Source organism: Phodopus roborovskii, unplaced genomic scaffold (genome assembly GCF_943737965.1).
Source record: "Phodopus roborovskii unplaced genomic scaffold, PHOROB, whole genome shotgun sequence".
Taxonomy (NCBI): Eukaryota; Metazoa; Chordata; class Mammalia; order Rodentia; family Cricetidae; genus Phodopus; species Phodopus roborovskii.
The window spans coordinates 21141336-21150863 of record NW_026126480.1 but is presented as its reverse complement, the minus strand read 5'-3'; the positions used below and the strand labels follow the sequence as shown (position 1 = coordinate 21150863).

Genomic DNA, 9528 nt, shown 5'->3' with positions numbered 1-9528 from the left:
CACTTAACATCTGTGGAAAGAGGAATGCCAATGTGTGACTGGCTCTCCCTTTTTCCTCTTTTTATTTAGTCTGGGACTATCATGAGAGATGATAGCTAGACAGTGAGGCTATTCCACTCACCTGTCTCTTTTGTACATAGTCAAGTGTTTCTCCACCAGGTTGTGGTACAGACAGTGGCCATTGCTAGGATTCTCTGTGTGTGTGTGTAGTTTTTATATGCATACCCCTACCCATGTGGCCAGGAAAGGTGAAGCATATTAGAAGTTCTTATTCCTGCAGCCTGACCAAAAGCAACTTGAAGAAAGGAGAGTTTGTTCTGGCTTATAGCTAAAGAGGATACTTTCATGGTGGCTGGAGGGGGAAGTCAGCTGATCACACTGCATCCAGTCAGGAAGTGGACAATGAACAGGAAGTGAGGCGAGACTACAAGACCTTAAGGTGCCCAGCAATGAACCACCTTCTCTGCAAGGTTCCACCTTATAAAGTTTCTAGAACTCTCCCAAACAGCACCTCCAGCTCCAATGCCAGATTTTGTAGGGGCTATTTCCCAATTGGACCACAGCATGAGGGTTTTGTAAGCAAGCAAAGGTCTTCAAAGAGGCTCTAGCACATAAGCTTGGCACCTAGAGCCATAGTGGTGTAAGTATCCATGCTTTTCTTGGCAGCATGGAATCTTGAGGAACATTCACTTTGTGAGCTGGGCATCTCTCAGAAGTAGTGTGGGAGGCCATAGGATCCCATGCACGGGGGAAGACAATTGCCTGCTGACAGCTGCGTTGGACTCACCCAGATCTGTTGATGCCACGTGAGGTTCATCCTGCAGTTTCTGAGCTGTGCCTTGCCTCTTGAGTACATGGACAGGTGGCAAGCCTCAAGGGATAGCTGCAAGACACCAGAGGCAGAACTCAGATGATGGTGATTAGGCCCCAGATAATAACACTCCTGGTGCTTGTGTGACTGGAGAAATCTGCACAATGTTTGAAGCTATCTCAGTGTTTCAGGAGGAAATGGGTGAGAACAAGGTCACAATGTGACATGGGAGGAAGCATCACACTTCCCTAGCATATCACACTGTGAGACCATGAAGCCAGCAAGATTCTCATAGCTCTGTGTCTCCTAGAAAGCCAGCACCATGACATAGCCAGCCATCATATACATAGGTTTCCCATCCATGGAAGTCAACCAACTGTGCATAGAAAATGTATGAAAAAATTTTTGTTTTGTGTGTGTGTGTGTGTGTGTGTGTGTGTGTGTGTACATTGGTGGTTCTCAACCTGTGGGTCATAACCTCTTTGGTGTTTGAATGACCCTTTCACAGGGGTCACATATCAGATATCCTACATATCAGATATTTACATTATGATTTATAACAGTAGCAAAATTACAGTTAAGAAGTAGCAATGGAAATAATTTTATGGTTGGGAGTTACCACAATATGAAGAACTGTATTAAAGGGTGCAGCATTAGGAAGGCTGAGAACCACTGATATAGATTGTCTTATCATTATTCCTTAACTGGCATAACTAGTTACATGCATTTATATTGTATTAAATGGATGGGAGATGACCTTTTGTATATGTTTCTCTTATTGGTTGATTCATAAAATACTGTTGGACCCAGTGGCCAATGTGGCAGTAAGGTAGGTGGGACTAGGAGAGGAGGAGAAGATAGGCAGGAGAGCCCACCAGATTCAGTCACGATGTAGCAGGCAAAGGAGTTGCAGGTCCAGCATTCTTCGGTAAGCCAAGACCATGTAGAAATACATAGATTAGCAGTTATGGGTTAATAATTAAGACAGAGCTAGTCAATAAGAAGCCCAAGCTTTCAGCCAACAGTATTATAATTAATATACGTCTCTGAGTGCTCTTTTGGGCCTGATACGGCCGTGGGACCAGGCTGGCAGGAAAGAGTATATTAGATATTGTAAGTAATGTAGAGATGAATGACAGAGTGATGTATTTAGGACATCAGCAAAGTTAGTGCTGTTTTGTTATCATTTATTTTATATTTTATACTGGGTTACATAAAGCTCTTTTCATGCAAATGTTTAAATGTATGTTGATCATGTTTCCCCCTCTCCCACTGTTGCCACTTTATATGAGGGAGTTGAGGACCAGCAGCTTCTGGTAATGACAGTGGGGTGTTCCTAAACCAGTCTTCCATAGACACTGAGGGACGATGAAACTGTGACACTTTAACAAGACCAAAAGACCAAAGCTTTGCAGCACATGACACTGTGAGGAAATGGGACTTTATCGTCACCCAATTCTATACCCTGGGATCACAGCTTGGTTTTATTAAAACCAATGTCACATGTTACCACAACACTGTAATGTCATATGACCATGTGGCCTCTGCTTCACCTGGCCATCTTATTTTCGGTGTGTCACAGTGCTATAATTCCCTGCCCTGACACCATCATGTAGATGCAGAGAGCTTTGGCTGTTTAGATTCAGTTCCTTGCCTGCCTCTCACCTGATGAGTCCAGATGTTTGGAAAGAAGTGGGGGCAAAGGACATTCTTTCTTTGCTTTTGTTTCTTGCAGCACTCTGTGGAGCTTCACTGAGGTGTTGGTCAGGGGTGGGCAAATAAGCAATGGCTATTTGGTGGGGATGGGGTGTAGTCAAAGGAACCAGATAACCTTGAGGGATTGCATATGGCAAGTATATGACACTGGTTCTTTTTTTCTGTCTCTAATGTGATAATTGAGATGTTGAGCCTGGGTGCTTTGGTGTCTTGGATGAAGTCATATGACTGAGAAATGAGCCAGCTTTCAATACTAGGTCAGAGGCACTCTGATTCCAGAGTCTAGACTGCTAGCCACTGTAGTCAATTTCCTCTCTGTCCTGCTCTCCTTAGCTGTCTGGCCAGCATGGTCAGGAACATAGATAGAGGTGGGTTCTTATAACTGGGATGTTTTCTTTTCCATTTTTGCTCATACACATATATTATTTGAGGGTCGAGATGGTGGTCAGTTGAGCTAAGAGGCAGTCTGTCCCTGTAGACATCGGAGATCCCAACCACCACCAGAGAGACACAAATAGAACCCAGTCTGAAACAAAAATAGGGAGTAGCATGAGATAGGATATAGCTAATTGTGTTGCTGTCATTTTCTTAATTACACGAGACTCCCAGGGATTCACAGTTATAATTACTCTTTTGACATGTGCCCCTTTTCTCCTGCTAATTTGCTTCTGGGATCTACCTCCTCTTGTCCTGGCTGCCTGCATCTCTTCATCTTGTTGATTTGCTCAGAAACTACCCTGATTTGGAGCAGAGAATATTGTCTCCTGGACATGTGAAGCCTAGAACAGATGGGAACCACGAGAGAATGAACTGGAGTTTTAGCCTGAAGTCCTAGCTTATTCACATCACACAAGAACGAATCCACAAACACATATGTTCAGATCAGTGATTCACAAATTCAAAAGGTAGAATCCACCCACACATCCACCAATAGATAAAGAGATGGATACAGCATGGTATGCATATGCAATAGAATATTACAGTATCTGAAAATGGAGTCCTGACACTTGTTGCAATGTGCATGAATGCTAAGTGAAAAGGTGTAGATTCAAAAGTCACAAAGTGAATGGCTTCATTTCTATAGAATATTCACAGTAGGTAAATTCTTAGAGATATAAGCAGGTTGGTGGTTGCCAGGGGCTTGGTGTAGAAGGGAGTGGGAAGCAGTTGTTCTACATCACCTCAGTCCACTTTGTGAGGCTGGAACTGTATAAACAACAAAGTCTCATTTGATCCATGATTCTGGTTGCTGGAAAGTTCCAACAACAAGGGACTGGTATTGGTAGGGATGGAAGCAAGAACAGGGAGGGTCCTTGTGTGTTCTTTGATATGCTCTTGTGCAAACTCACTCCATCTGTGGAAGCAGCATTAATCTACCCCAAGGGCAATTCCTCTGTGACTTAATTATCTTCTTTAAAGGCCCAACATTGGGGTGTTTTTTTTTAAATAGGGTCTTGTTATACAACATTTCCAAATTGGCTTGAAATTCACAGCAGTCGCCCCTTTCTCTGAGGAATCACCATGGCAGCTGGGACCCTGTACACATATCCTGAAAACTGGAGAGCCTTCAAGGCCCTCATTGCTGCTCAGTACAGTGGGGCTCAGGTCCGCGTGCTCTCCGCACCACCCCACTTCCACTTTGGCAAGACCAATCACACCCCTGAAATTCTCAGAAAATTTCCTGCTGGCAAGGTCCCAGCATTGAGGGTGATGATGGATTCTGTGTGTTTGAGAGCAATGCCATCGCCTATTACCTAGGCAATGAGGACCTTTGTGGAAGTACTCCAGAGGCAGCAGCTCAGGTGGTAGGTACAGTGGGTGAGCTTTGCTGACAGTGACATCATTCCTCTAGCCAGCACCTGGGTGTTCCCCACATTGGGCATCATGCACCACAACAAACAGGCCACTGAAAATGCAAAAGAGGAGGTGAGGCGAATCCTGGGGCTGCTGGATGCTCATTTGAAGACAAGGACATTTTGGTGGGTGAGTGGCACTGACTGATATCACAGTTGTCTGCACCCTTCTGTGGCTCTACAAACAGGTCTTAGAGCCTTCTTTTCTCCAGGCCTTCCCCAATACCAACTGATGGTTCCTTACCTGCATTAATTAGCCCCAGTTCAGGACAGCCTTGGGGGAGGTGAAGCTGTGTGAGAAGATGGCCCAATTTGATGCTGAGAAGTTTGCAAAGAGCCAGCCTAAAAAAGATACTCCAAGGAAAGAAAAGGGTTCACGAGAAGAGAAACAGAAGCCCTAGGCTGAGCGAAAAGAAGAAAAAAAGGCAGCTGCCCCAGCTCCTGAGGAGGAGATGGATGAGTGTGAGCAGGCACTAGCTGCTGAGCCCAAGGCCAAGGACCCCTTCGCTCACCTGCCCAAGAGCACCTTTGTGTTGGATGAGTTTAAGCGAAAGTACTCCAATGAGGACACACTCTCTGGCACTGCCATATTTTTGGGAGCATTTTGATAAGGATGGCTGATCTCTGTGGTATGCTGAGTACCATTTCCCTGAAGAGCTCACCCAGACCTTCATGAGTTGCAACCTTATCACTGGAATGTTTCAGCAATTGGACAAACTGAGGAAGAATGCCTTTGCTAGTGTCATCCTCTTTGGAACCAAAAACAGCAGCTCCATTTCTGGTGTTTGGGTCGACGGAGACCAAGAGTTGCCTTTCCGTTGAGTCCAGACTGGCAGGTGGACTACAAGTCATATACATGGCAGAAACTGAATCCTGGTAGCAAGGAGACCCAGACGCTGGCTAGAGAGTACTTTTCCTGGGAGGAGGCCTTCCAGCATGTGGGCAAATCTGTCGATCAAGGCAAGATCTTCAAATGAACATGTCTTGCCATCACCTAGCTGCCTGCATCTACCCTTCAAGGGAGATGGGGGTTATTAAAGGAAACTGAACATTGAAAAAGAAAAAGAAAAGAAATTCACAGCAGTCTTCCTGCTACTGCCTCTATAATGTTGGGATTATAGAAATGTATTACCACACACAGCTGAACTTTCCATTAAATTTTAAACCTTTTTTGTTTATGTGTGTGGGTATTTTGCCTGCATGTATGTATGTGTACCATGTGCATGACTGGTGCCTATGGAGATCAGAAAAGAGCATCAGAGCCCTGGAATTGGAGTTACACATAGTTGTCAGCCACTAGTGGATGCTGGGAATCACATGTGGATCTGCAGGAAAAGCAGCCAGTGCTCTTAATCACTGAACAATCTCTCTAGCGTTGATTTCTATTATATGAATCTCACCTCAGTAAAATGAGGACAAACAAACCATCTACCACACAACAAGGCATTGCATAAAGTCCCATCTAGGTGGGAAAGGGTTTGAAGTCATCCTGGTAGTTGCCTCATTATTCATCAGAAGCAGTTTGAGTGGCTTTCCTTCTTCAAACATTCCAAATGGGAGAGAAGGAAGCCTCTGGGAAGTCATGGCAAATCTCCTGCGATAACCAGAGCAGTTCTAACACCATCTGGGTGACAAGAGTACAAGGAAGCTGGGGGAGAGCCCAGAGAGAGTGAAACTCAGGACCTTCACTTGCTATGGAGGAAGGACTTGACTTAATCCAGTTATTTCTTGTACGACCTCCAAAACAAAATCAATCCTAAGATACATAATTAAATAGCAGTATATTTTTTAGAGAAATGGCAATGTTCTATGCGTGCACTTTTTCCTTAAGGTTTATCATTTTTGTTTAGTTATAAAAGCAGCATAATACTCATTATAGATGGGGAAGCCCAGAAATGCATAAGGAAATAGGAGAAATCACTTCCCCTACCACATAGACATAGCTATATAACAGTTTTGTATACCTGTTTGCCAATGTTTTATTTTCGCCCTTTTTTCAAATAGCTAAAACCATGTATTGCCCATAAATTTTTACCCACCAACTTTTTTCTTTTTAAGCTCTCCTCTTATGTATTTAAAAGGCTTTTGTGTGTTATGCTATTGACCGGAATAATATTCCAGCATAGGGAGGTGAAACCTGTTCAACCACCTTGATCTTTCGACACCTTGGTACCCTGTCCCCTCTGAGATAAATACTGAACTTCATAGGGCAGGCCATAGACTGGGGAAGGGCAGAGATCTTACAGGACTGCTTGACCAGAATTTCAGAAACTTTTAATCTTCACTTCTTAACTTGACCGGACTTTGAGTCACTCAGGAGACACATTGTTAAGTGTGCCCATCAGGGCATTTCCTGAGAGGTTTAACAGATAAGGGAGGATACAACTTGAATGTGGGTGGCACCATCTCATTGTCTGGGGTCCCCAACTGAATAAAAAAAGGAAACAGAAGAAGCATCCCTCTCTGCTTCCTGATTACAGATGAAATGGGACCTTGTGCTTTTGTTGCTATGACTGCCCACCACAGTGGATTGTTCTCAGCTGTATGTCAAAGCAAGCCCTTAAATTGGTTTTGGTAGACCAGGTGGGAGAAACCAACAGAAACAACTGACCTGAACAAGGGAGAGCTCATGGACCCTAAACTGATAGCTGGGAAACCAGCATAGGACTGACCCAGACCCCCTGAATGTGGGTCCCAGTTAGGAGGCCTGGGCAATCTATGGGGCCTCTGGTAAGTGGATCAGTATTTATCCCTAGTGTACAAATAGACTTTGGGAGCCCATTCCACATAGAGGTATATTTTCTCAGCCTAGACACACGAGGGAGGACATAGGCCTTGCTCCAAATAATATGACAGATTTTTTGAAGATCCCCATGGAAGGCCTCACTCTCCCTGGGGAGCAGAACGGGGATGAGTAGGGGCCTGGCAGGGGCAGGGGAGGAGTGGAGGGGGAGGGAACTGGTATTGACATGTAAAACAAGATTGTTTTTAATTTAAATTTAAAAAAAGAAATTATTGCTTTGCTAGACAGTTTGTTGTAGCAATGGGAAAAGTAGCTAATAGAGACTGAGTATGATCTTGAGAAGGTGACACTGTTGTGTGGTTATAATTTGGTAGAACATGAACTCAAAGAGAACTAATAGAGGAGTGATAGCAGCACACAGCTTAGAAAAGAGAACCTGAGTTGGCTGAGTTGTCCTTTCCTAATGAAATATAAACACTTTCTGAGACTGTGCAGCCAAAGAGCTCACAGGAGGATCTAAGGCATGATCATAGTTTTAGGGGAGGACAATAGGCCAGGCAGGCAGCTTCCTGCAGTGACTGGAAATGCCGAGGCAGTTTGTGGTCAATTCTATTGTGGGACTATGCATTGTGGAAGCACAGGTATACAGGATCCAGCCTTGGTAGCAGAGATTGGGTTGGGGCCAGGGAAGCTTCCAGTAGAAGGTGACTCCTGGGCTGAGACTCCAGAAACAGGTTGGAGGTGGAGTCTTCTGAGTTGTTGAAGTTTTTCTCTGCCTGCTTTCTGATTTCACGTTGCCCTTAAGGACTTGTGAGTATTTAGCTCATGGTTATCTGCAGCAGGGTGCAGTGCTTGTGGCCCATCAGATGTCTCTTCTTCTGGTCCCAGTACCTGGTAGCACTTGCTTTTGAGCTTGAGTCTATCCCCGAGAAGTCTACTGATTCTATGTTCTGATATAGAATTTTCCAAGCCTGCAAGGGTACATACAGTGCCTGACTCAAAGCACAGTGACTTACCCCAGGAAGGATATGTGCACTCTGGCCATGGTGACTCCTCTCTAAAGAAACAGCTCTCACAGGTGCTGTAAAGATTTAATGAGACGTGTGGGCACTGGCCTGGCTTTGAGATGCTGCTGGAACATCTGTCTTCCTCTTCTGAACTGATGGACGATGGAAAGGTACAGCCTGCACTTGTCCTAGGTCTTGCTAGAGAGTGTAGCCTCTGAGTGCTGGCCAGAAACAGCCAGTAGGGTTTGCCCAAGTACAGCAGTCCAGCCTACCATGGCAGGCCCTCCAGCTGGTATGGACTCCAGCATTGTTCTCTGATGCTTCTATATGTGCTCATTCTATTCCCTGACAGCCCAATTCTCTTGAATTTTTAAAGTGCCTATGGTAGGAAGTGATATTTTAAACATTTATCTCAAAAAGTAATTATTAGTCACACTGATGAGTGGCTTGTTAAAGAATTAGGAGAACTAGTGGCAGGTGGTAGTGACTCATCATCTCCCTCATCAACAAAGAGTGGCCTGTTTCTCCATAGGAGAGTCACTTTGCTTCCCATCTTGGTTTGAGCAAAGGCTCTGTTGTTTTCAATAACATGAGATTTATTGTGTGGGATTTGATGAGAGGGTCATTGATATTTACTTCCCAAACAATGCTGAGTGACATTGACTCAGCGAAAGGGTGTAGTGGAGTACCTCAGCCAAGAGACCAACACAGGACTGGCTTGTCTCTCGGTTGCTGCCTGCCCAGGACCTATTATTATTTAGCTTTTTTGTTACTGTGACATGACAGAGACAACTTAAGACAGGAAGGGTTGTTATGGCTCCTGGTTTCAGCAAGATTTCAGTTCATTGTGGTGTGGAAGGTGTGGCAGCATCTTCCATCTGTGGTACCATGGCACAAGGCCAAGAGGCTGTTTACATTGTGGCTGACCAGGAAGCAAAGAGAGCTAGACAAGAGCCAGCACTACACATAACCTTCCAAAGCTTGTCTTGGTGGCCTACTTCTTCATGCCAAGCCTTACATTCTTAAAGGCGCTATAGCTTTCAAAATAGTGCCATAAGTTGGGGTCAGAATGCTCAAAATATAAATTTTGGGGGATATTTTGGAGTCACACTATAATGACCCTAATCCAAGACCTTCTGTCCCCCAATTTCTGTTGTGCCAAAATAGCTCTGAATGTGTGAAAGCCTGGTAGTACCTTTATTCTTTCTGCAGGTTGTAGAATAAAAGCTCACCTTCAAATGCTTACATTATAGGGCATCCATGCCTCTGTATTAGTTGCTTTTATATTGTTGTGACAAATGCCATGGCCAATGTATCTTATAATAGAAATGTTGAATTGGGCTTATGTTCCAGAGGGTTAGAGTTCATGATGGTAGAGCAAAGTCATGGTGTCAGGAG

At 44.4% G+C, this 9528-nt stretch overlaps 1 pseudogene; it reads left to right on the top strand.

The window, feature by feature from the left end:
* Positions 1-4032: 4032 nt before the first annotated feature.
* LOC127228203 (elongation factor 1-gamma-like) lies at positions 4033-5357 on the top strand (annotated as a pseudogene).
* Positions 5358-9528: the final 4171 nt, after the last annotated feature.